Here is a 24734-nt window from a genome sequence, read left to right as displayed (position 1 = left end):
GCTTCTCTTTTTCTAATTTCACAGTGAACTCAATCATGTTATGATCACTGCCTCCTAAGGGTTCCTTCACCTCAATCTCTCTAATCACCTCCGGTTCATTACACAATACCCAATCCAGTACAGCCGATCCCCTGGTGGGCTCAACAACAAGCTGTTCTAAAAAGCCATCTCGCAGACATTCTACAAATTCTCTCTCTTGAGATCCAGTGCCAACCTGATTTTCCCAATCCACTTGCATGTTAAAATCCCCCACAATTATTATAACACTGCCCTTCTGACAAGCCTTTTCTATTTCCAGTTGTAATTTGTAGTCCACATCCCTGCAGCTGTTTGGAGGCCTATAAATAACTGCCATCAGGGTCCTTTTACCCCTGCTATTTCTTAGCTCAACCCATAAAGATTCTGCACCTTCCGATCCTGTATCACCTCTTTCTAATGATTTAATATCATTTCTTACCAATAAAGCCACGCCTCCCCCTCTGCCTACCTTCCTATCCTTCCGATACACCGTGTATCCTTGGACGTTCAGCTCCCAGAGACATGCATCCTTTAGCCAGGTCTCAGTGATGGCCACAATATCATACCTGCCAATCTGTAGCTGTACAACAAGATCATCCACCTTATTCCTTATGCTGCGTGCATTTAAGTACAACACCTTAAGACCAGTATTTGATACTTTTTGCTTTGATTTCACTGCAACTTTATTGCACTGCAACTCATCCCAATCGCTACAAATTTGCCCCATCACCTGCCTGTCTTTCCTGACATCTTTACTGCTCACTACCTTAGATTTACTTCTGTTTTCCCCTTCCTCCGCTCTATCATTCCGGTTCCCATCCCCCTGCCAAATTAGTTTAAACCCTCCCTAACAGCTCTATTAAACTTTCCCGCCAGGATATTGGTCCCCTTCGGGTTCAGGTGTAACCTGTCCTTTTTGAACAGGTCATACTTCCCCCAGAAGAGATCCCATAGTTTGATAATAAATTTACTTTGTTTTTTAACTTTGACATAGAATACAGGAACAGGCCCTTCAGCCCATTCTGTCTGTGCCAAACATGATGCCAAATTAAATTAAATCTATTTTGGCTGTCCATGGTCCACTTCACTCCGTTCACTACATATTCCTGTGTCTACCTACAGCCTCTTAAGGACCATAATCAAATCTACTTCTGCACCACACCTAGCAGCCCATTCCAGACTTGCCCCGCACATCTCTTTTAAACTTTTCCCCTCTCACCTTAAATGCACATTACTCTTGGGCACAGTAAGAATGCAGACAAAATGCTTGCAAGAACTAATAAGCATTCATTTCAAAGGTATGTTGTATATTTTAACTGTTTTTAACGCTTTCCAGTGGTTTGTTAAACTTTATAATGATTTACTCGGGGAAGTTTATCCTTCAGAGGTTGGCAAATTTGCAGGCAGTCATAATCCCAAGTCACCTCCAACAGCACCTTGGCTTCTGGGCCAACTCTGGAAGCTTGGCCTTGCCTCGTCCACCATTTTCGTAGGTCTCTCCTTGGCCTACTCGGACCATATGACGACTTCTCATCAGTGCTGCTTAAGGACAAAGGAAACGGAGCAGACATAGGCTAACTGGTCCTTGAGCCTGATCCACCATTCGAAGGCATCACGGCTGATCCAATCTTGGCATCAACACCACTTTCCTCCTCCGCTCCCTTAATCCCTCAATTCCCATGAGGTTCAAATGTCTTGCAATCTCGAGCTCGAATTTTTCAATGAACCCTGCCTCCGCATCTTTGGGAAGCTCAAAGGATTATAATCTTCTGACAAGAAATTCCTCCTTCTCCTCTGTGTCTTAAAAGATCAGTGTCTTATTCTGAAACTATACCCCCGGTTCTAAATATCTCATCAAGGGCAAATATTCTGTCAGGGTCCAGCCAAGCGGCCTCAGGATCTTATGCATATCTTTCAGATTGCATTGCATTCTCCTGAGTACAAACACCACAACCCCCCATAACCCACCTCCTCATCCCAGGATTCAGCCTCGTTGGCTTTCTCTGAGTTGCCCTCCCCATCCTTGAAAAGGACACCAGGAGTATACCCATCAGAAGCTGCAAATGTGATCTCCCCCCGCCAACCCCCTTGTTAAAGAGAGGGAGGCAAAGAACAAGAAATTATGGGCCGGTTAGCCTGAACTCAGTGGTTGAGAAGATTTTAGGACCCATTATTAAATATGATATTTCAGAGTACTTGGAAGTACATGATAAAATAGGGGGAAGTCAGCATGGATTTGTTAAGAGGCGATCTTGCCTGTCAAGTCAGTTAGAATTCTTTGAGAAGGTAACAAGCAGAGACAGTGGATGTTTGCCTGGATTTTCAGATGACTTTCAGCAAGATGTCATCCATGAGTCTGCTAAGCAAGATAAAAGCCCATGGTGTTAAAGACAAAGTACTAGCATGGATAGAAGATTGGCTGACTAGCAGAAGCCAAGAGCCTGGGGAGAAATGAACTAGGGGTCAGTGTTGGGACCACAATTTTTCAATTTTATACATTAATGACCTGGCTGGCCAAATTTGCAGACGATATTAAGGCAGGTGGAGGGACAGGTAGTATTCTGGAGGCAGTGAGTCTGCAGAAAGAGTTGTGAGAGATCACAAGTAAGTGGCAGATACAGTGAAGTGCAGGGTAATGCACTTTGATAGGAAGTATAATTGTATCACCATATACTTTCAGGGAATCCTGAATTCTAGTTCAGGATTGCATTCTGGTTAACAGGTTGAGTCTATAGTAAAGAGAGGAGTAGAGCATTAAGGCAAGGATGTAGCTTTAAGGCTTTATGAGGTGTTGGTCAGACCACGTTTGCCAAACTGAACAATTTGAGGGCTGTATTGCATTCCGCATTGATGATTCAGTGTACATGTAACACATAAAGCTTACCTTAAAAAGGTGTCTAAGGAAGAATGTTGTAGCAAGAATGATCCCAGGATGGAAAGAGTATTTGATGTCTCTGGAGTTCAGGAGTTCTCACCGAAACCTACCAAATACTGAAGGTGGATGTGGAGAAGATATTTCCATTGGTAGTAGACTCTAGGATCCGAGGGCAGAACCTCATGAGAAAGGGACGTCCCTTTAAAACTGAGATGAGGGGTTTGGCTACACAAGAAATCAGGAAAAAATTAATGTTTCTGAAACAGAGACATTATGAAAGTGGATCTAAGTCTATGAAAATACTGGCGTGGAAACTGAAAAGAAAAGATAGCAGAAAATACAATTCATAGAATTAGAGTTCCAAGAACAAAAATGATAAAAAAAAAAATAAGCTAAGTGAAATTCAAGAAGCTTTTGAAATGTTTTACAAAACTCTATATTCTGAAGTTCTGGGGGAAGCATAACCCAAACTGACAGCTTCCTGAACTCTCTAAAGTTACCCACTTTAAGCGAAGAACAAAATAGAACGATGACTGCTGACATAACTGAAGTTGAACTAAAAGCTGCAATTAGTAGGTTTAAATTAAGCAAGTCACCAGGATCAGATGGGTATACGGCAGAGTGGTACAAAGAATTTAAAAATGAGTTAATTCCTGTCTTACTCCCCACATGGAACTGGGCTCTAAAAAAGGCACAAATGCCACCCAGCTGGAAGGAGGCGATAATCTCAGCTACACCAAAAGAAGGCAAAGATAAAATGGAATGTGGGTCATTTAGACCAATATCCATTCTTAATGTAGATTATAGATTATTTACCTCCATTATGGCCAAATGATTAGAAGAATTTCTACCCACACTGATACATAATGATCAGACAGGTTTTATACAACAACGCCAAACACAAGACAATATACGAAGGGCATTTCACATTAAGGATCATATACAAAAAAATAAAATTAAAGCAATAGTGATAAGCGTGGACGATGAAAAGGCATTTGATTTGGTTAATTGGAATTTTCTTTACAGAGTTTTACATAGATTGGGTTTCCATGACAGAATTATTAAAACTATACAGGCACTATATGACAACCCGACTGCTAGGATTAAAATCAATGGATATTTATCAAATAGTGTGGGCACATGGCCGAGTGGTTAAGGCACTCGACTCGTGATCTGAAGGTCGTGAGTTCGAGCTCCAGCCGAGGCAATGTGTTGTGTCCTTGAGCAAGCCACTTAACCACACATTGCTCTGCAACGACACCGATGCCAAGCTGTATGGGTCCTAATGTCCTTCTCTTGGACAACATTGGTATCGTAGAGAGGGGAGACTTGCAGCATGGGCAACTGCTGGTCTTCCATACAACCTTGCTCAAGCCTGCGCCCTGGAGACAGACTTTCCAGACGCAGATCCATGGTCTCGAAGACTAACAGATGCCTTTAGTTATCAAATAGTTTTACCCTAGAAAGGGGCACGAGACAGGGTTGTGCATGGTCACCGCTACTCTTCACATTATATCTGGAACTATTAGCTCAATACATAGAAACATAGAAACATAGAAAATAGGTGCAGGAGTAGGCCATTCGGCCCTTCGAGCCTGCACCGCCATTTATTATGATCATGGCTGATCATCCAACTCAGAACCCCGCCCCAGCCTTCCCTCCATACCCCATGACCCCTGTAGCCACAAGGGCCATATCTAACTCCCTCTTAAACATAGCCAATGAACTGGCCTCAACAGTTTCCTGTGGCAGAGAATTCCACAGATTCACCACTCTCTGTGTGAAGAAGTTTTTCCTAATCTCGGCCCTAAAAGGCTTCCCCTCTATCCTCAAACTGTGACCCCTCGTTCTGGACTTCCCCAACATCGGGAACAATCTTCCTGCATCTAGCCTGTCCAATCCCTTTAGGATCTTATACGTTTCAATCAGATCCCCCCTCAATCTTCTAAATTCCAACGAGTACAAGCCCAGTTCATCCAGTCTTTCTTCATATGAAACTCCTGCCATCCCAGGAATCAATCTGGTGAACCTTCTTTGTACTCCCTCTATGGCAAAGATGTCTTTCCTCAGGTTAGGGGACCAAAACTGCACACAATACTCCAGGTGTGGTCTCACCAAGGCCTTGTACAACTGCAGTAGTACCTCCCTGCTCCTGTACTCGAATCCTCTCACTATAAATGCCAGCATACCATTCGCCTTTTTCACCGCCTGCTGTACCTGCATGCCCACTTTCAATGACTGGTGTATAATGACACCCAGGTCTCGTTGCACCTCCCCTTTTCCTAATCGGCCACCTTTCAGATAATAATCTGTTTTCCTATTTTTGCCACCAAAGTGGATAACTTCACATTTATCCACATTAAATTGCATCTGCCATGAGTTTGCCCACTCACCCAACCTATCCAAGTCACCCTGCATCCTCTTAGCATACTCCTCACTGCTAACACTGCCACCCAGCTTCGTGTCATCCGCAAACTTGGAGATGCTGCATTTAATTCTCTCATCCAAGTCATTAATATATATTGTAAACAACTGGGGTCCCAGCACTGAGCCTTGCGGTACCCCACTAGTCACCGCCTGCCATTCTGAAAAGGTCCCGTTTATTCCCACTCTTTGCTTCCTGTCTGCTAACCAATTCTCCACCCACATCAATACCTTACCCCCAATACCGTGTGCTGTAAGTTTGTACACTAATCTCCTGTGTGGGACCTTGTCAAAAGCCTTTTGAAAATCCAAATACACCACATCCACTGGTTCTCCCCTATCCACTCTACTAGTTACATCCTCAAAAAATTCTATAAGATTCGTCAGACATGATTTTCCTTTCACAAATCCATGCTGACTTTGTCCGATCATTTCACCGCTTTCCAAATGTGCTGTTATCACATCCTTGATAACTGACTCCAGCAGTTTCCCCACCACCGATGTTAGGCTAACTGGTCTATAGTTCCCCGGTTTCTCTCTCCCTCCTTTTTTAAAAAGTGAGGTTACATTAGCTACCCTCCAATCCTCAGGAACTAGTCCAGAATCTAACGAGTTTTGAAAAATTATCACTAATGCATCCACTATTTCTTGGGCTACTTCCTTAAGCACTCTGGGATGCAGACCATCTGGCCCTGGGGATTTATCTGCCTTCAATCCCTTCAATTTACCTAACACCACTTCCCTACTAACATGTATTTCACTCAGTTCCTCCATCTCACTGGACCCTCTGTCCCTTACTATTTCTGGAAGATTATTTATGTCCTCCTTAGTGAAGACAGAACCAAAGTAATTATTCAATTGGTCTGCCATGTCCTTGCTCCCCATAATCAATTCACCTGTTTCTGTCTGCAGGGGACCTACATTTGTCTTTACCAGTCTTTTCCTTTTTACATATCTATAAAAGCTTTTACAGTCCGTTTTTATGTTCTCCGCCAGTTTTCTCTCATAATCTTTTTTCCCCTTCCTAATTAAGCCCTTTGTCCTCCTCTGCTGAACTCTGAATTTCTCCCAGTCCTCAGGTGAGCCACTTTCTCTGGCTAATTTGTATGCTACTTCTTTGGAATTGATACTATCCCTAATTTCTCTTGTCAGCCACGGGTGCACTACCTTCCTTGATTTATTCTTTTGCCAAACTGAGATGAACAATTGTTGTAGTTCATCCATGCAACCTTTAAATGCTTGCCATTGCATATCCACCGTCAATCCTTTAAGTGTCATTTGCCAGTCTATCTTAGCTAATTCACGTCTCATACCTTCAAAGTTACCCCTCTTTAAGTTCAGAACCTTTGTTTCTGAATTAACTATCTCACTCTCCATATTAATGAAGAATTCCACCATATTATGGTCACTCTTACCCAAGGGGCCTCTCACGACAAGATCGCTAATTAACCCTTCCTCATTGCTCAAAACCCAGTCCAGAATAGCCTGCTCTCTAGTTGGTTCCTCGACATGTTGGTTCAAAAAACCATCCCGCATACATTCCAAGAAATCCTCTTCCTCAGCACCTTTACCAATTTGGTTCACCCAGTCTACATGCAGATTGAAGTCACCCATTATAACTGCTGTTCCTTTATTGCACACATTTCTAATTTCCTGTTTAATACCATCTCCGACCTCACTACTACTGTTAGGTGGCCTGTACACAACTCCCACCAGCGTCTTCTGCCCCTTAGTGTTACGCAGCTCTACCCTTATCGATTCCACATCTTCCCGGCTTATGTCCTTCCTTTCTATTGCGTTAATCTCTTCTTTAACCAGCAACGCCACCCCACCTCCCCTTCCTTCATGTCTATCCCTCCTGAATATTGAATATCCCTGAACGTTGAGCTCCCATCCCTGGTCACCCTGGAGCCATGTCTCTGTGATCCCAACTATATCATAATCATTAATAACAATCTGCACTTTCAATTCATCCACCTTATTACGAATGCTCCTTGCATCGACACATAAAGCCTTCAGGCGCTCTTTTACAACTCTCTTAGCCCTTATACAATTATGTTGAAAAGTGGCCCTTTTTAATGCTTGCCCTGGATTTGTCGGCCTGCCACTTTTACTTTTCTCCTTTGTACTTTTTGCTTCTACCCTCACTTTACATCCCTCTGTCTCTCTGCACTGGTTCCCATCCCTCTGTTGTGAACTAACCTCCTCACGCCTAGCCTCTTTAATTTGATTCCCACCCCCCAACCATTCTAGTTTAAAGTCACCTCAGTAGCCCCCGCTAATCTCCCTGCCAGGATATTGGTCCCCCTAGGATTCAAGTGTAACCCGTCCTTTTCGTACAGGTCACGCCTGCCCCAGAAGAGGTCCCAATGATCCAAAAACTTGAATCCCTGCCCCCTGCTCCAATCCCTCAGCCACGCATTTATCCTCCACCTCATCGCATTCCTACTCTCACTGTCGCGTGGCACAGGCAGTAATCCCAAGATTACTACCTTTGCGGTCCTTTTTCTCAACTCCCTTCCTAGCTCCCTATATTCTCCTTTCAGGACCTCATCCCTTTTCCTATCTATGTCATTGGTACCTATATGTACCACGACCTCTGGCTCCTCACCCTCCCACTTCAGGATATCTTGGACACGATCAGAAATATCCCGGACCCTGGCACCAGGGAGGCAAACTACCATCCGGGTCTCTGGACTGCGTCCACAGAATCGCCTATCTGACCCCCTTACTATCGAGTCCCCTATCACAACTGCCCTCCTCTTCCTTGTCTTACCCTTCTGAGCTACAGGGCCAGACTCTGTGCCGGAGGCACGGCCACAGTCGCTTCCCCCGGGTAAGCTATCCCCCCCAACAGTACTCAAACAGGAGTACCTGTTGTTAAGGGGCACAGCCACCGGGGTACTCCCTATTACCTGACTTTTCCCCTTCCCCCTCCTAACCGTGACCCACTTGTCTGCCTCCCGTGGCCCCGGCGTGACCACCTGCCTTCCACTCCTCTCTATCACCTCCTCGCTCTCCCTGACCAGACGAAGGTCATCGAGCTGCAGCTCCAGTTCCATAACGCGGTCCCTTAGGAGCTGCATCTCGATGCACTTGGCGCAGATGTAGACGTCCGGGAGGCTTGGAGACTCCAGGGCCTCCCACATCCGACATCGAGAACAGCAAACTGCCCTCACAGTCATAATGCCCCTCTCCTCAAATAACAACAGAAAATGAATGTCAAACCTTCCTCGCCTCGCCCGCTTCCGCCTAAGCCCGGTGAGCCGAAGCCCTTAGGTCTTTACTCTGCTCCCGGCTCACTCCGCCGCCCGCAAACTACGCTGCCCGCTCTATGAGGCTTTGTTCCTTTTAAATCTGCCGCGCTGCACTGCCCGACGTCACACGCCTGCGCAGTCCCGCCTCTCAGAAAGCCGTTGGAGAAAAAAAAATAACGAAAATTTCAAAAATCTCTTTCTCGGCACTCCCACTCAGACTCTCAGACTCCTTCTTCGAATCAAACCCGAAGCAGGATGTCTGCTTCCTGCAGACATCAGATAAAATGAAGACATCAGGGGAATTACTATTAAAGGGACAGAGCATAAATTGGCCTGTTATGCAGATGACATTTTGATCTATCTAGGGCAACCAACTTACTCTTTATCTAAATTGATGCAATCCTTTGAACAATATGGTCAATTATCAGGATACAAGATCGACATAGATAAAACCCAATTACTTTCATATAACTATAGTCCACCAAGAGAAATTGCAAGTAGATACCCCAGGGCATGGCAAACCAAGTTTTTCAAATATTTGGGCATCATTATGCCAAAAGATTTGGCAAAACTATCAGAATGCAATTATCAGCCTAAATTAAGGAAGATATAACAAGATGGAACCTAATTCCGTTTCTTGGTCTCAGTTCAAGGATTGAATCTATTAAAATGAATATACTGCCCAGACTATATCTCTTTCAGACCCTTCCAATAGAGATTAATCAAAATCAATTCAATGAATGGAACAAAATGTTATCAAGATATATATGACAAGGTAAAAGGCCTAGAGTTCATCTCAAAACTTTGCAATTAGCCAAGGTAAAGTGGGGATGGGGCCTACCTTCTCTTAGAGATTATTATTTTGCAGCACAGTTGAGAGCCGTGATATGCTGGTGCAACCCATCATGTGATGCTCAATGGAAAAACAGTGAGGAGAGGATACTTCCCACCCCCATACAGGCAATTTTAGCTGATAAAGACCTACAAAGGTACATAAATACTATTGATAACCCATGGGTGAAATGGACTCTTAAGATATGGAAAAGTGTTATAAAAGAATATAAGCTAGAGGGAGATATTGCAATTCTTAAATGGTGTGCATATGACTCAGATTTTACACCGAATAAACTGGATGCTAGATTTAGGACTGGACAGCTAAAAGGAATAACATTTCTTTGCAATATAATGAAAGAAGGAACACTGTTCAGTTTTGAAATGCTTAAAGAGAAACACCTATTAGAAAAACAAGACTTTTATTAGTATTTACAGATGTGACAGTATGTTAATAGGATGGTTAAAAATGTAACAAAGGCAAGTACATGTTTGATAGAGCTACTTAGAAAAGCATATAATTCAGATAACGGTAGTAGAATCATTTCAAGTGTGTATAAGGGTTTGTCAAATCTTAAAACACATTCGACTTCATACATTAAAACAAATTGGGAGAAGGAAGGAGGGATAATTATATCTGAGGAAGAATGGACAATAATATGGAGGTATCAATGGAAGTGTACCAGTTCACAGAAATGGAGGGAGTTCGGGTGGAAAAACTTGATAAGATATTTTATTACACCCTCTCAGAAATCCCATTATGAAAGTAACCTCCCTGTTTACTGGAGAAATTGTGGAAATCAAAATGCAAACCATTATCATATTTTCTGGGAATGCCCCATTATCAAAGACAATTGGAGTGGTATACACAATGCCCTACATGACATCTTTAAATGTGAAATACCCTTAGAGAGTAAGACTATATATTTTGTATATAGACCTCAAGAATGGTTGAAAAGAGATAGATATTTAATGAGTATACTGCTGGTGACTGGTAAAACAACTCTTACCAGGACATGGTTATCACAGGAGACCCCAACTTTAAATGCATGGATGGAAATTACAATGGACATTTACAAAATGGAGAAGACAACAGCATCTGTTAATCATAAGTTGGAACAATTCAATTCATACTGGGAAAAATGGTTTAACTATGTAACACCTCATAGGCCTGATTTTATTCTCACAAATCAATGAACACCTTGTAAAAAAAAGATCACTCCCTACTTGTACATAGTTTTCTCCTTTTGCTTGTTCTTTCTTTCCTCTTTTCTGTAAGTGTGTACCTCAGATAAATATTATGTGGAGATTTGTGGCATATATGACTAGATGATATATATGTACAATATCTGAAATACATCTTATGGAAATGTTTTTTGATGATGAACTTCAATAAAAAATAAATTAGAAAAAAAAACTGAGATGAGGAAGAATTTCTACATCCAGAAGGTAGTGAGTCTGTGGAATTTGTTGCCACAGATGGCTGTGGAGACACAGTCATTGGGTGTGTTTAAGGCAAGATTGAAAGACTCTTGATTGATAAGGTGAATAAGGGTAATGGGCAGAAGGTCAAAGAATGGGATTGAAAAAAATCAGACATCACTGAATGGCAGAGGAGACTCAATGAGCCAAATGGACTAATTCTCATGGAATTAGCAGCAGTGCAGTTTCTCCAGTGTTCTGTGAACTTTTTTGCCTTTTATACTCTGTACCTCTTGCAAGGAGATCGACATTCCACTCACCCTCCTTGCTTTATCTGCATTTATCTAATAATGTTTTGTGTATATTCCAGATTCTACTGCACTCAGCGGTTTGTAGTCTTGTTCAATTTGAATAATAATTTGGTTTTTTTTAGATTCTTCCTTCCAAATTAGATACCACCTTAACCATACTGCATCTTACAACATCTTGCCCTCTCACTTTGTTTATCCACATCCCTTTATTCTCTGTGTCCTATTTGCAACCTGTTAAGCTAGCTTCCCTATTTGTACCACCATCGAACTTGCCTAGAGACCACTTCAGTGCAGATTAGAAATGGTTGAGGGATCAGCACTGGTCCTTGTGGACCCCACAAGTTACTGAAAGCTATTCTGAAAATGACACATTAATCCCAATTTTCTGTTTTCCATTAGTAAGCAACTCCCCTATCCATTCCAATATATTACCCCAAGACCTTCTCATGGTGTACTCTTATAGAGCCAGACTAACACCACACCCTTCAGCTCAATTCACCCATGCCAATCAAGAAACGCACCTAAGCTGGTGTCCATATATGCATAATATGAGGAAGGAGGTACTTGCAGTCTTGAAGTGTATTAAGATCGTCAAATCCCCAGGACCTATCTAAGTGTAACTCAATACCTTGTGGAAGTCTCAGAAAGAAATTGCAGAGGCCCTTTGCTTTGTCATTAGCCACTGGCAAAGTTCCAGAAGACTGGAGGATGACTACTATTGTTTCATTGTTCACTAAGGGTAGCAAAGACAGGCTGGTGAGCTTGACTTCAGCTGTAGCCTTTTCTCCTTGGAGAGACGGAAGATGAGAGGTGACCTGATAGAGATATATAAGATGATGAGAGGCATTGATCGTGCGGATAGTCAGAGGCTTTTTCCCAGGGCTGAAAAGGCTAGCACAAGAGGACACAGGTTTAAGGTGCTTCGGAGTAGGTACAGAGGAGATGTCAGGGGTAAGTTTTTTACGTAGAGAGTGGTGAGCGCATGGAATGGGCTGCCAGCGATGATGGTGGAGGTGGATACGATATGGTCTTTTAAGAGACTCCTGAATAGGGACATGGAGCTTAGAAAAATAGAGGGCTATGGGTAACCCCAGGTAATTTCTAATGTAAGGACAATTTCGGCACAGCTTTGTGGGCCAAAGGGCCTGTATTGTGTTGTAGGTTTTCTATGTTCTATGTTCTATATTCTATTCCCCTTGAAATAAATGCCAACTTTGCATTTGCCTTCTTTACCACAGACTCATCCTGTAAATTAACCTTCTGGGTGTCTTGCATGAGAACTCCTAAGTCCCCTTGCACCTCTGATGTTTAAACCTTCTTCCCATTTAGATAATAGTCTGCACTATTGTTCCTTTTACCACAATACATTATCATACTGTATTCTATCTGCCACTTTTTTGCCCATTCTTCCAATTTGTCTAGGTCCTGCTGCAATCCCATTGCTTCCTCAGCATTACCTATCCCTCCACCTATCTTTGTATCATCCGCAAGCTTTGCCACAAAGCCATCAATTCCATTATCCAAATCATTGACAAACAATGTGAAAAGTATCTGTCCAAATACTGACCCCGAGGAACACCACTAGTCACTGGCAGCCAACCAGAAAAGGCCCCTTTTATTCCCCCTGTTGCAGTTATACCAGTTGGACTTGGGATACTGTGTAGCTCTGTCACACTGTTGCAGAAAATGCATGATGAAACTGGGACGAGTTATGATGCTGTTGCTCGGTCTACAAGTGCTGAGTTATAGGGACAGGTTGGCCAGGCGAGGTCTTTATTCCTGGAGAATGAGAGGAACCTTATAGAAGTTGTTTAAAATGAGAGTCATAGCTTACGTTGGGTGATCACAGTCTTTTCCCCAGGGTAGGGGAGTCCACAGATGAGTATACAGAGAGATAGGGCTCAGTGTATATGGGCCAAATACAAGAAATTGGGAGTGACTGAGTGGGCACTATAGTTGCCTTGGTCATGCTGAGCTGAAGGGCCTGTTTCCATGATGCATTTCTCCATGATTCTTGGTAGTGTGTAGAACAGCATCTTGGTCGGTGCAGAACTCCATCAATATTGAACACAGTTTGCCTGTTTGCTCCCTCATGTCACCACTGGAGCACTCACCCAGCTGAGAAGAGGACAACTCAAATTGTCTACATGAGGAAATCAACAATGGGTTAGGAAGACCACGGACACGAAATATATCATGTTGTTATACCAAGCAAACTACTAAAATGCCAGGCAGCCCCAGGTGTAACTTCTACTTCTAGGCCATGCGCTCTTCTTTCTGCCGTCTTTAGGAAAGAGGATCTGGGCACCACACCACCAGGTTCAGGAACAGTTACTGCCCTACAATCATCAGGCTCCTGAACCAGTATGGATAACTTCACTCGCCTCAACTCTGAACTGATTCCACAACCTTTGGACTCACTTTCAAATCATGTTTTCAGTATTATTTGTGTATGTATGTCCGTATCTATCATTCTGTTTGATTATTATTATTATTATTATTATATTTTTAACTGCAGGGTTTGTCTTCTTTTGCACATTGGTAGTTTGCCAGTCTTTGTGTGCAATTTTTCTTTGATTCTACTGTACTTCTTTGTTCTACTGTGAATGCCTGCAAGGAAATGAACCTCAAGGTTAATTACAGTGACAGAAGCATATTCTGATAATAAATTTACTTTGAGCTTCGAAGTGCAAGAATATCTCTGAACGCTAGAACAGAATGTTTCAAAGAACCTTCAGCTATGTTTTCGGAACCGTAGTGCCGAACAGGAGACTGAGATCTCAGTGGTTTGTTTACTCAGTAGCTTTATTGATAAAACCTTTCCCATCAGGTTGAGTGAACCCAAGATCACCTCTATGATTCAGGTCAACAAAACAAGTTTACTTTTAGCTGTCAGAGTTTATCCAGGCTGCAAGAATGGTTTCCCAATGATTTGGTTGTATGGAGACCTTGCATTTTAAATGTCCTCCTATCCAACACCATCAGACCACAAAGACCACCGACCAAATGACCACAAAAACTTAAAGACCACAGTCAACATACATCAAAGTTGCTGGTGAACGCAGCAGGCCAAGCAGCATCTGTAGGAAGAGGTGCAGTCGACATTTCAGGCCGAGACCCTTCGTCAGGACTAACTGAAGGAAGAGTGAGTAAGGGATTTGAAAGCTGGAGGGGGAGGGGGAGATGCAAAATGATAGGAGAAGACAGGAGGGGGAGGGATAGAGCCGAGCGCTGGACAGGTGATAGGCAAAAGGGGATACGAGAGGATCATGGGACAGGAGGTCCGGGAAGAAAGACAAGGAGGCGGGGTGACCCAGAGGATGGGCAAGAGGTATATTCAGAGGGACAGAGGGAGAAAAAGGAGAGTGAAAGAAAGAATGTGTGCATAAAAATGAGTAACAGATGGGGTACGAGGGGGAGGTGGGGCCTAGCGGAAGTTAGAGAAGTCAATGTTCATGCCATCAGGTTGGAGGCTACCCAGACGGAATATAAGGTGTTGTTCCTCCAACCTGAGTGTGGCTTCATCTTTACAGTAGAGGAGGCCGTGGATAGACATGTCAGAATGGGAATGGGATGTGGAATTAAAATGTGTGGCCACTGGGAGATCCTGCTTTCTCTGGCGGACAGAGCATAGATGTTCAGCAAAGTGGTCTCCCAGTCTGCGTCGGGTCTCACCAATATATAAAAGGCCACATCGGGAGCACCGGACGCAGTATATCACCCCAGTCGACTCACAGGTGAAGTGATGCCTCACCTGGAAAGACTGTTTGGGGCCCTGAATGGTGGTAAGGGAGGAAGTGTAAGGGCATGTGTAGCACTTGTTCCGCTTACACGGATAAGTGCCAGGAGGGAGATCAGTAGGGAGGGATGGGGGGGACGAATGGACAAGGGAGTTGTGTAGGGAGCGATCCCTGCGGAATGCAGAGAGAGGGGGGAGGGGAAGATGTGCTTAGTGGTGGGATCCCGTTGGAGGTGGCGGAAGTTACAGAGTTGGACCCGGAGGCTGGTGGGGTGGTAAGTGAGGACCAGGGGAACCCTATTCCTAGTGGGGTGGTGGGAGGATGGAGTGAGAGCAGATGTACGTGAAATGGGGGAGATGCGTTTAAGAGCAGAGTTGATAGTGGAGGAAGGGAAGCCCCTTTCTTTAAAAAATGAAGACATCTCCCTCGTCCTAGAATGAAAAGCCTCATCCTGAGAGCAGATGCGGCGGAGACGGAGGAATTGCGAGAAGGGGATGGCATTTTTGCAAAAGACAGGGTGAGAAGAGGAATAGTCCAGATAGCTGTGAGAGTCAGTAGGCTTATAGTAGACATCAGTGGATAAGCTGTCTCCAGAGACAGAGACAGAAAGATCTAGAAAGGGGAGGGAGGTGTCGGAAATGGACCAGGTAAACTTGAGGGCAGGGTGAAAGTTGGAGGCAAAGTTAATAAAGTCAACGAGTTCTGCATGCGTGCAGGAAGCAGCGCCAATGCAGTCGTCGATGTAGCGAAGGAAAAGTGGGGGACAGATACCAGAATAGGCACAGAACATAGATTGTTCCACAAACCCAACAAAAAGGCAGGCATAGCTAGGACCCATACGGGTGCCCATGGCTACACCTTTAGTTTGGAGGAAATGGGAGGAGCAAAAGGAGAAATTATTAAGAGTAAGGACTAATTCCGCTAGACGGAGCAGAGTGGTGGTAGAGGGGAACTGATTAGGTCTGGAATCCAAAAAGAAGCGTAGAGCTTTGAGACCTTCCTGATGGGGGATGGAAGTATATAAGGACTGGACATCCATGGTGAAAATAAAGCGGTGGGGGCCAGGGAACTTAAAATCATCGAAAAGTTTAAGAGCGTGAGAAGTGTCATGAACATAGGTCGGAAGGGATTGAACAAGGGGTGATAAAACAGTGTCGAGGTATGCAGAAATGAGTTCGGTGGGGCAGGAGGAAGCTGAGTCAATAGGTCGGCCAGGACAGGCAGGTTTGTGGATCTTGGGTAGGAGGTAGAAACGGGAAGTGCGGGGTGTTGGAACTATAAGGTTGGTAGCAGTGGATGGGAGATCCCCTGAGCAGATAAAGTCGGTGATGGTGTGGGAGACAATGGCCTGGTGCTCCTTAGTGGGGTCACGATCGAGGGGAAATAAGAGGAGGTATCCGCGAGTTGTCGCTGCGCCTCAGCAAGGTAGAGGTCAGTACGCCAGACTACAACAGCACACCCCTTATCGGCAGGTTTAATAATAAGGTTAGGATTAGTGCGGAGGGAGTGGAGAGCAGAGCGTTCCGAAGGAGTGAGGTTGGAATGGGGACAAGGTGCGGTGAAGTCGAGACGGTTGATGTCCCGTCGGCAGTTAGCAATAAAGAGATCCAGAGCAGGCAGAAGACCAGAGCGGGGTGTCCATGAAGAAGAGAAGGGTTGAAGACGGGAGAAGGGGTCATCGGTGGGGGTGGAAGAGTCCTTGCCGAAGAAGTAGGCTCGGAGACGGAGACGGTGGAAGAAAAGTTCCGCATCATGGCAAACACAGAACTCGCTGAGGTGTGGGCGAAGGGGGACAAACGTGAGGCCCTTACTGAGAACAGAGCGTTCTGCCTCCGACAGTTGAAGGTCGGAGGGGATGGTAAAGACCCGGCACGGATGAGAGCTGGGATCAGAGGGGGGAGGGGGGAGGCTGGTGGTGTCAGTGGAGAGGGGAGGGTTGGGGTGAGAGGAAGATGGAGCCTCTGAGGGCCCAGGAGTTGACGGTGGGATCTGAGGAAGACGGGGCTGCGGAGTGGTGGTGGGGGAAGGGGAGACGGGAGTCACAACAGCAGCACATAAAGACCCGGCCTGGAGTTCAAGGCTGGAATCTTGAGAGCTGGGATCAGAGGGGGGAGGGGGGAGGCTGGGGGTGTCAGTGGAGAGGGGAGGGCTGACCACAGACAGCTTTTATCGTTTACGCACAGGCCTTGTAAGCAAGAGAATAAATGATTTTTTTTAAATTGCTTTATTCTTAGAGATTCAGCACAGTAACGGGCCCTTCTGCCCCAATTACACCCACGTGACCCATTACACCGACATGACCCATTACACCCATGTGACCCATTACACCCACGTGACCGATTACGCCCACGTGACCAATCACACCCACGTGACCCATTACACCCACGTGACCCATTACACCCATGTGACCAATTACACCCATGTGACCCATTACACCCACGTGACCAATTACACCCACGTGACCAATTAAGCTACTAACTCGTATGTCCTTGCGATATGGGAGGGAACTGGAGTGCCTGGAGGAAATCCACGCAGCAATGAAGTGGACAAACAAACTCCTGATAGACTGTGGTGGAAAATGAACAATGTTTCTGGTGCTTTAAAATGCAACACTAACATGCTGCCCTTAAAATGCATACAGAGATTGGTGGGTGCAATGAGAAGTTCTTGCCAAGTATAACACAGAAACATAAGAAACAGAAATGGGTGTGGAGCATTTAGTCTTTGATTCTTCTCTCTATCCCAGGTTAGATGTTCGTTGCAAGTAAATTGTGGCGAATGCACGAGTGATGAACGGACACTCAGTGCTCACTTTATTTGGTACTCCTGTACACCTGCTAGCTAATGCAAGCATCTAACCAGTCAATCATGTAACAGCAACTCAATGCAAAAAAAGCATGCAGACATGGTCAAGAGATTCAGTTGTAGTTCATACCAAATATCAAAATAGGAAAGAAATGTGATCTAAGTGACTTTGACGGTGGAATTATTATTGGTGCCAGACTGGGTGGTATGAGTATATCAGAAACTGCTGATCTCCTGCAGTTTTCATGCACAAAAGTCTCTGGAGTGTACAGAGAATGGTGCGATAATAAAAAAAAATATCCAGTTAGTTCAGTGGGTGAAAACACCTTGTTAATGAGAGAGCTCGGAAGATTTGTCAGACTGGCTCAGGCTGAGAGGAAGTTGACAGTAACTCAAATAACCACATGTTACAACAGTGGTGTGCAGAAGAGCACTTCTGAATGCACAACACTTCATGCCTTGAAGTAGATGGGCTACAGCAACAGAAGACCACCAACATACATCCAGTTGCCACTTTATTGGTACAGGAGGTACCTAATAAAGTGGCCACTGAACGTACCTGTGCAATGCTCATTTGGAGCCTTCCCACTGAAATTCCATCATGGATATCCTATCAGGAAATATTATGGTTCACTACTTGCCCCCTTCTCTGCCAGAGCATTCATCTGTCCCATGTTTTTACCCTCCTCTTGGTTTACATTTGTCCCAGAAGTGGGATGTGTCTCTGTACCTTGTGTCATCATGAGATCTGAGAGTGATCATCCCATTCAATAACACCTCCACTCATTAACACACTCACCAACCCCATCACCACCACATCCATAACAGCAACTCTTCTCCACCACTGCTCCCTCTAAGTTGCGTGGGTGCATGGCCGTGCAGTAACTGAAATGATCCCATGCACATAGCCTTTGTTGCCAAGCAGCTGAAATTTTCATTTATATAATGTTAATATAATTTTGATACTATGCGAATTTAGTTCTGAGATCTGTGTTAATCAATTTGTGAAATACCCTGTAATTAATTGTGTTAATGAATATAATCCATAAATCCAAATAACAAAAGTACCACAATCTTTACTTTGAAACACCTTAGAGCTTCAACGTATTTACATCATCAGCATTTCAAGTTGCAACACTATTACAAATTGTAACACTAAACACAGAATAGAAGTCGGTAGCTCATTGTTAATAAACTGCTTGCCCACCAAATGCCAATACCATCTAGTCAAAACATTTTATTTTTGCCATTGTGCTTGTCAGTTGTTTTGGTTGCATGACATTGTCTAGTTGTGTTGTGAGTTGTGGTTTGTGTTTGTTAAGATTGGTTCAATTAAGGCGTTCATTGAAACGTTTAACCATGTGCTTAAAAGAAAAGAATTTGAAGAACTGTCAATTCTTGTTGACATTATTGGAATATTTCAAGATTCTAATGCTGACTGCAGATATGGATTCAGTTTTATAAATTCAATCAAATACAGTTCCAGGAACAGACTAGAAATGGAACGTTTGGATGATCTAATGAGGATGAAGATATGTCTTTCATATGGTTGCAGAATTAATCCAGACAGTGTTTATAGACATGGTTTTGTAATAAAGACAGACAAGAAAAAGTTTACAAAACATGAAAGATTTTCTTTGTTGTACTTTATTTCATTATATCCTTCAATTAATAAATAAAATATAAATATGTTATTTTTCAATTTTCATTCTAAATATTCATAATATGTGTATTACAGAAAAGACATTTAAGGAGCATGTAGCTTTCAAGCCATGTAAATATTTCCTGCTCAGAGCAATGGTTGGTCCGCACAGCTGAAAAAAAAAAGAGGTAATTTTGATCTCCACAGACCCTCAGCACTCTTCATTCTGGCATATACTGCCACTTTACACTTGCACTCCACACCTCATACCTACACTGACACAGTCATCATCCTACTATGTTTCCATATGTCCTGTTGCTACCTAGAATAGTTCCTCTTGCCAGGAGTCCCCTTTGTCACTTTATTATTTCCATGTATTTACTGTGCTTTTTATGCTAATTGTGTTTTTTATGCTGCATTTGATCTGGAATAACAATCGTTCCATTCTCTTTTATACTCGGGTACTGAAGAATGACAATAAGCAATCTTAAATCTTGCATCATCGATTGCCCTCCACCCTGTGTCATTACACATTCCCCATCAGCCTGAACTCCACAGGAGTCTAGACACCGATCCCTTTCGGCCTTGAATGTAGTTAATGACTGGACCTTCACCCCTCTTGGAAAAGAGAATTCCAATGGGTCACAACTCTCAGAGAGAAGACATTCCTTCCCACCTCCATGTTAAACAAATGATTCCTTATCCTGAAACAATACCCCCTCATTGTAGGGGAAACATCATATTAGTGTCCATTTTGTCAACCGCCTTCAAATCTTGAACAACAAAAATAGTCCCCTCAGAATTTCCTGTGTTTCGAATTGGAAACCTTTCATTCTTCTGAACACCATCGAGTATCGGCCCAATCTCTCCTGGTACCTTTCATCCCAAGGATCAATCTCATGAATCTTCCCTGCCCTGTCTCCAGTGCAAGTGTACCCTCCCCGAATTCAAAGACAAAAGTGAACATCACCAATAGTGCTCTACATTGGTGAAAGTTCATGATGCAGCCTCCTCTACGTTACTGAGGCCAGAATATAGATTACTTGCTGCTTTGTCAAGCACCTCTATTCCAACTGTCAAAAGTGGAACTTCCTGGTGGTCAACCATTTAAAATCCTCTCCCCATTCCTTTTCCAACATGTTGGTCCATGGCCACAATGAGGCCACTTTCAGGGTTGAGGAGCCACACCTTATATTCCTTCTAGGTAGCCTCCAACCTGATGGCATGAACATTGATTTCTTCATCCAGTATTTGTTTTCTTTTTTTCTTTTCCTCTCCCCCTTCCTCTTCTTCTATTTCCTACTCTGGCCTCTTACGTCCTCTCCTCACCTGCCTATCACCTCCCCCTGGTGTCCCCCCCCTTCCTTTTCTCCTCCTATAGTCTACTCCTCTCCTATTAGATTCCTTCCTCTCCAGCCCTTTACCTTTCATACCCACTGTCTTCACCTATCATCTTCTAGCTTGTCTTCCTTCCCCTCCTACCATGTTTTCATTCTAGTGTGTTCCCCTTCCTTTCCAGTCCTGATGAAGTGTTTCGGCGTGAAACATTGCTTGTTTATTTATTTCCATAGATGGTGCCTGACTTGCTGAATTTCTCCAGGATTTTGTGTGAGTCGCTTTGGATTTCCAGAATCTGCAGAATCTCTTGTGTTTATCGTTAATAGTCTGATTTGGTCCAAGCACACACTCTATGGCCAAGAAAGCTCACCAGTACCTCAGCTTTCTCAGGAGGCTAAGGAGATTCACAGTGACCCTTACCAACCTTTATTGATGTATCATAGAAAGCATCCTATCTAAATGCACTATGGCTTGGCGTGTTAATTGTTCTGCCAGAGATGGTAACAAGCTGCAGTGTGGTGCACCCAGCATAGCACATCACAGAAACCAGCCTTATCTCTATGGACTCAGTCTACTCCTCACTGTCTCAGTAAAGCAGCATGCATAATCAAAGACCTTACCCACCCTGGATATTCTCTCTTCTTCCACCACATCAGGCAGAAGATATACAAGCCTGAAAGCATGTTCAACCAGGGTCAAGGACAGCATCTATCCCACTGTCATTAGGCTTTTGAACAGACCTCTTGTTTGATAAGATGGACACTTGACCTCACAATCTATCTCACTATGATCGTACACTTTGTCTTCTTGCACTGAACATTCTCTGTGACTATAACACTTTATTCTACCTTATGTTATTGTTCTCTCTTGTATTATTGTGCGCATGCAGCCTGGTACGGCCATTCCGATCTATTCTTACTTTCTTCTTCTTACTTTTCAACTTACGTTATTTTTTGTATTTTTTTCTCACGGTAACACATCGAAGCTGCACCCTCCCTAACATGCTGGTAGGGAGAGTTTTATTTGGGTTTTCTTTAGCGCTGGAAATGGTTACATCCCAACATGCGGGACAGAAGCAAGGTCATATTGTGTATTCCACGGAACAGCAAATACCAGCGGGTTTAGCGAACAGAGTGGCGGACACCCCTGCTGAAATCCGGAGGAAAACACACAGAGGATGCAGAGGGGGATCACAAAACTGAGGAAAGAGGACCGGGTCGAGGCGACAGAGACTTTTGGAGAAGAGGAGTTCGGTGGGTAATACTGTTCGGGCTGACCGGAAGTGCACTGAGAGCGGTAAGCGTAAGGGAGTTTGGTGCTTACTGATCTGGTTAACAACGGATGGTGCAATCCGGGGCATATTACGATCGAGGCATGTGTTTTCAGACTGGATATTGAACTTTTTACTGTTGGACTTCGGCCACATTCCACCGTGATACAACACTTGGCGGCACGGGAGGTCGTTCCTGCCTGTGGCCATCGAACATGCAGCTCCTCCCATGGAGGGTCAGACACCCTGAGCCAATAGACTGGTCCTGGACTTATTTTCCATCTGGCATAGTTTGCATTTTGTTGTTTGATTGTTTGGGCGGTTTTGTATTGCTATATTTACGCTCTATTCTTGGTTGGTGCGGCTGTAACGAAACCAAATTTCCCTCAGGATTAATAAAGTATATTTATCTATCATCTATCTATCTATCTACCTCAGTGTACTGAAGTGATGAAAAGGTCTGTTTGGATGGCATGCAAAACAAGTTTTTCACTGTGACAGTAATAAATAAATTACAATTTACAGGAAGGTTCCAAATGTGCTCTCACGTATTCCCTCTCCATTTGTGGGAAGACTTCCCTACTTGGAGTTACATCCCTGTGCCTTTATCAGTGTTAGAAGCTCTCTCCCCTCAGCAACCAAGACATGTCCATCATTGTAGAAAATGGCTTCTTGATGAGTTTGGACAGCTGCCAATCAAAGGTTTGGAGGAAGGAAGAAAATATTGGAAGTGGAAGGTGCCTGTCAGTTGTGAAGTTGGGTTCAACTCTGCTGTTGTCTTTCATTTGTTCTCAGTGTTGCTTTGCTGATTCTGAATTAGCTTCCACATTGGCCAATGTGCTACAGGGGGATCTTCCATCACATTAATGTTACATAATAAATAATGCTTCTTAGGTTGACTGCCGGGAAAGAATTGAATCCAGGCCAGAAGATTAAAGATTAGCTTTATTACACTTACATTAGAGCATACCATGACGTGGGTTGTTCGTGTCACATCAATTTACCAAGGATTGTGCTGCGGGCAGCCCCCAGGATTTGCCATGCTTCTGGTGGCAACGTAGCATGCCCACACACACCAACCCTTCCTCTACCTCTTTGGAAGGAAACTGGAGCACCTGGAGGAAACACACGTGGTCACAGGGAGAACATACAAACTCCATACAGACAGACCGGGTATCAAACCCTGATCAGTGATTGCTGTAAAGCGACTGTGCTAACCACTATGCTATTGTGTCGCCCATGGTTTTCACATTTCCTTTGCATGTGTGACTGAACCAGAATCTTGCACCAATCAACTTCCCAGCTCTTGACTTCAACCCTCGCCCTCCCGGTTTCACCGATCACCTTGTGTTTCAACCTCCCCTCCCTCCCCCCACCTTTTAAATCTACTCATCTTTTTTTCCTCCAGTCCTGCCAAAGCATCTCAGCCCGAAATGTTGACTGTACTTTACCCCATAGACACTGCCTGGCCTGCTGAGTTCCTGCAGCATTGTGTGTGTTGCTTGAATCAGTTATTGTTGGTTACAGACTGTGTCTGGCTCCCTGCTGAAGTTGGGCACATTAGAGTCATAGAGTCCTGGAGTTATACAGATTGGCCCTTGATCCCAACTCATCCAGGCTGACCCAGGTGGCCATCCAAACTAGTCCCATAGTCCCATTTGCTCTTGTTTCTCCCATATCCCTCCAACTCCCCTCCTTTCCTTGCATTTGTCCAAATGTCTTTCAACTTCTTCCTCTGACAGCTTGTTCCACGTATCCACCACCCTTGCCATGAAGAAACTGCTGCCCCCCCAGGTCCCTTTTCCAGACATCCCACCCTGCAAAAACTCATTTCAGGGAGGTAGCACCATCAATTTGCGGGAGACTCCCGGAACTTCCGGGAGAGGGGAGATGTCTGCAATAGAGTAGCTCGTTAGCAGCCAGCCAGCTAGTTTAAATAACGTTAGTTATACTAATGAACAAATGACACCTGTTAAACTCACCTCAACATGTCTTTCACAGTCTTAAGCCACCATGGGCAGTAGAAAAGTCACTGTTGCAAACAGTGCAGCGAGCAACACTGTCATTATTTTTGACCCCTATTAGGCAGGGGTACACTTTAGTGTAGTCTGGGGTGATGTACGTTTTATATTTTCTTTTTTGGAACACTCTGCCATGGTGCTCTCTCTCTCTCGTTCTCTCTCTTGCTTGCTCCCTCTTTCTCGCTTGCTCTCACAAAAATCGATTTCCAGGATATTGTATATAACTTGCAGGCATCAGGGAGCTGCTATCAATATGCAGGAGACTCCCGGAACTTCCAGGAGAGGTAGGATGTCTGCTTTTCAATCTCTCCCCTCTTTCCTGAAACCTACGCCTGCTTGTTTTTGGGGGGAGAAAAAGGCTGCACTCCTCATAGTTTCGTACACTTTCATAAAGTCACCACTATGCCCCAAGGAATAAAGTCCTAGTCTGCCCAACGTTTCCCTATAAACCAGCCCCTCAATTCCTGATAGCATTCTCATAAATGCTGGCACTCTTTTCAGCTTACTGACATTTAATAGGGTAAACTGTATACAATACTCCAAGTGTGGCCTTGCTAATGTGGACAACTGAATGTAATGTACTCAGTGCCCTGACTGATAAAGCCAAAAGCCTGTGATATCACTATCAGGGAACATTATACTTGTACTCCACCACTCACCATGAAATTCCCCAACTTTCTAAAAATGCACTTACCAGCGCTGGCATGATCAGTCTGATATAATGCAGTATTGGAATCAAATAATAACAATGCACTCACGGCACTGTGGCACGGCCGGTCG

The 24734-nt window shown here is 44.1% G+C and overlaps 1 long non-coding RNA gene across 1 annotated transcript; it reads left to right on the top strand.

The window, feature by feature from the left end:
• The first annotated feature begins 14054 nt into the window (after nucleotides 1-14054).
• On the top strand, nucleotides 14055-23571 carry LOC134350205 (uncharacterized). The gene is made up of 3 exons (XR_010018845.1): nucleotides 14055-14283; nucleotides 19422-19513; nucleotides 20897-23571. It is a non-coding gene; the product is annotated as an uncharacterized LOC134350205 (long non-coding RNA).
• Nucleotides 23572-24734: the final 1163 nt, after the last annotated feature.

This window comes from Mobula hypostoma, chromosome 8, assembly GCF_963921235.1.
Source record: "Mobula hypostoma chromosome 8, sMobHyp1.1, whole genome shotgun sequence".
NCBI classification, from domain to species: Eukaryota; Metazoa; Chordata; class Chondrichthyes; order Myliobatiformes; family Myliobatidae; genus Mobula; species Mobula hypostoma.
This window is presented reverse-complemented; position numbering and strand designations above follow the sequence as displayed.